Source organism: Triticum urartu, chromosome 5 (assembly GCF_003073215.2).
Source record: "Triticum urartu cultivar G1812 chromosome 5, Tu2.1, whole genome shotgun sequence".
Lineage (NCBI taxonomy): Eukaryota > Viridiplantae > Streptophyta > Magnoliopsida > Poales > Poaceae > Triticum > Triticum urartu.
This window is the reverse complement of record NC_053026.1, coordinates 634,727,950-634,731,718: the sequence shown is the minus strand read 5'-3', so window position 1 is coordinate 634,731,718 and position 3,769 is coordinate 634,727,950. Positions and strand designations below refer to the sequence as shown.

General features: G+C 46.0%; 1 pseudogene; it reads right to left on the bottom strand.

Moving 5' to 3' along the window:
• Positions 1-2,045: 2,045 nt before the first annotated feature.
• LOC125511837 lies at positions 2,046-2,184 on the bottom strand (annotated as a pseudogene).
• Between the last annotated feature and the right edge of the window lie 1,585 nt (positions 2,185-3,769).

Here is a 3,769-nt window from a genome sequence, read left to right as displayed (position 1 = left end):
AGAGAGAAGAAGCCATCTAGCTACTAACTATGGACCCGTAGGTCTGAGGTAAACTACTCACACTTCATTGGAGGGGCTATGGTGTTGATGTAGAAGCCCTCCGTGATCGATGCCCCCTCCGGCGGAGCTCTGGAACAGGCCCCAAGATGGGATCTCGTGGATACAGAAAGTTGCGACGGTGGAATTAGGGTTTTGGCTCCGTATCTGATTGTTTGGGGGTACGTAGGTATATATAGGAGGAAGGAGTACGTCGGTGGAGCAACAGGGGGCCCACGAGGGTGGATGGCGCGCCTGGGGTAGGCAGGCGCGCCCCCTACCTCGTGGCCTCCTCTTTTCTTTCTTGACGTAGGGTCCAAGTCTCCCGGATCATAATCGTCCTAAAAATCACGTTCGCGAAGATTTCATTCCGTTTGGACTCCGTTTGATATTCCTTTTCTTCAAAACCCTAAAACAGGCAAAAAAATAGCAATTCTGGGCTGGGCCTCCGGTTAATAGGTTAGTCCCAAAAATAATATAAAAGTGGATAATAAAGCCCAATAATGTCCAAAACTGTAGATAATATAGCATGGAGCAATCAAAAATTATAGATACGTTGGAGACGTATCACTTCTCCCCCTCAATTCTTTTCAATTTTTCTTCCAAATACTCATTTTCTCTTTCAACTAAATTTAACCTCTCGACAATAGGGCCGGTTGGAATTTCCGGTTCCCATACCTCCTATATAAAAATATCTATGTCAACTTGATGGGCATAATTTGTCATAAACACGAAATGCAACAAATAGTTATAAAAGAGAATATACCACATCCGAATCATAACCCGGACGAGGGCTGACAGGGACGGATATCAAAACGATGGCACTATGTATAACAAACAACGTACGGGTAAGATAATTATACGAGTAACTATATATCTAAATCACACAAACATGATTTTTTATATAAAAAAGATAAGAACAAGAGGCTCACCACAAGGTGGTGCCGGCGACCGGACGGTGCGGGCGATCGACGGTGGTTACGACGGAGACGGGAAGGCACTTAGTAAACCACACCTACATATGCAAACTAAGAGCTATTTTGACCTCAAATTGCATACAAATCAAATACTACCACATATAATTCCTCCCAAAATAAAACCCACAAATCTCTATACTCATAGAGCATTGCAAGAGCTAATCTAGCAATGAGATATGAAAGGACAAAGTTGCCAACCTTTGTGATCACTTGGATGGATGGGGTGCCTTCAAATCTTCACAATTTTGGCAAAAATGGAGTGTGAGCTCGAGAGGAAGAGGAAGAAAACAGAGGAGAGGGGAAAGGGGAAGAACAGAGCGCTCGGGCTCGACGAAGGGGTTTATATAGGATGACCTTTAGTACCGGTTGGTTATACGAACCGGTACTAAAGGTGCATCTCTAGTCCCGGTTCATATAACGAACCGGTACTAAAGGTGCTGGTGGGGCCCCAGCCTGACACAAGCCTGCCACCATGTCTTTAGTACCGGTTCGTGGCACGAACCGGTACTAAAGGTTCGCCACGAACCGGTACTAATGATCGTTGCCCGCCTAGTTAGTGTCGGTTCAGCTACAAACCGGGACTAATGTGCTTCACATTAGGCCTTTTTTCTACTAGTGTCTCCCGCACAGTGAGCCTCTCTAGATCACCGGTGATATGGTCGGTGGCACCACTGTCCATGTACCAGTTGTTGTGCACCCCATACTGCAGTGCGGTCATGTTCGCTGAGCGCTCTTCTCCTCCCTGGTAGGCGAAGTCATAGCGCTTCCAGCATTTCCAAGCTGGATGACCCACCTTGCCGCAGATCTGGCACGTCAACTTGGTGGTGGGATTGTTGTTGTAGTTCCCACCCCCACCGCTGCTGCCTCCACAGTTAGGTGGCCTGGAGGAGTTGTCGCGGCCGCGGTCACCGCCGCCGCCTTTCTTGCCACGGCCGCGGTCACCACTGTCACCGCCGTTTTTGTTGTTGAAGCGCCCACGACTGACTACGTTAGCAGACGACTGGGAGGACCTACCACGAAGATTCATGCAGGTTTCAAAGCTCAGAAGCTGCGAGTACAGCTCCGGGACCTTGACCGGCTCGACCCGAGAGCACATGGGTGACACCATGGGGTCGAACTCCTCATCTAGTCCAGCTAGGATGTGGGACACAACGTCCTCTTCATCCACCTTCTTCCCTGAAGCAACAAGTTCATCACAGAGAGTTCCGACCTTACCAACGTACTCAGTGATCTTGGAGTTTCCCTTCTGAAGATTTGCGAGGGCGATCCTGACGTTGACGGTTTGTGCTCGGGTTTGTGACGTCAGCATCCCCTGCACGGTGTTCCACAGCTCTGTTGTGGTGTGGCAAGTTGCCACCTGGACGGCCATCTCGCCCGGTAGCGTGGTCAGCAGATATGAGAATACCTGTTGATCGCGCGCATACCACACGCCAAACTCCGGGTTGGGGGTCTAAGACTTGGTCTTCCCGTCAGCGCTGGTGACCTCAATGGTCATGGGCGGCACCACTTGCTCGACGTCGAGGAATGCCGCCATCTGCGCTCCCCGGATGGCTGAGAGCACGGTGGCGCGCCATAGCAGCTCGTTCCCTCTCGTAAGCTTCTCGGTTACGATGTGTGCAATCGGAGACGAGGGAAAGGAGTTCGCAGAGGAGCTTGCCATGGATGAATTCGAGGTAGGCTCTGATTACCATGTAGAAGTGCATGCTCTAGTAAATGCAACCAAAAGACCGATCTGATGGAAGAGACTAGGCAACACATTATACGTCAACACTCACCCTCACGTGTGGCTCCCTCAGGCCTAAATGTGGATCGAAAGTGGGCTGCAATTTTAATTGCGCCAGCCAGGTCTTGTACTCAAGACCTCTTAACCCCGATACCATGTAAGAAAAGAAGATTGGAAGCGTATGCATCTGTGCAGGGACGCGTGCATGTTAAATAGGGAGAACAAGATTACATCGGTGCAGGTTGTTGTGTGGCTTGTCCCCTCATCCAAGTCTATACAAGATGAGGATCACCAACTAACAACAATCTGCATAGGATTACAACTCACGCACACACATTAACACACCGTGAAATATGTCATATTACACATGTTACACAACTACAATTACATGATTTAACAATATTGACAACTTTGCGGAATAATCAATTGCCTATTTATGCGTGCAATGTCAATGTGAACATTGCTGTTCATCTTTTTTTTTTTAGAATCTGCTCTTCAGCTTGGAAAGCATGCTATGCAATGCAGCTAGGGAGATGTTGGCCCATCGCTTGTCAAGAATTTAGAATTGTATTTTTAAATTCATGACTACCTTTTGGGAAACACGAGCATGTTTTAATTTTGAAAAAAATCTATAAATTTAGTGAACAATTTTTAATTCATGAAATTTTTATAATTTGTAAAAAAACGAAGCCATGAACAATTTGAAATTCATGTTTTTAAAATAACACAAATATTTTAATTTATATTTTATTTTACCTAATCCACTAGCATTGTTAATATCACGAACCGATTTTTATATTCACAACCTTTTTAGTTCTTTTATTAAATTTTCTAGTTCAACACTATTTCACGTGCATTGCGTCAAGTAGTTTTTTTGAGGATTATTGCGTCAAGTAGTTGGTGCTTCGCACAGGGGCGCCCACAACTGGGCCGGCCTGCTTTTGGTTTTTTCTGTTTCTATTTTACTTTTACTTTTTTCTTTTTCTTTTTTCTTAACTATTCAAGTTACTTTTTCTTCTCAAAAAATATCGTA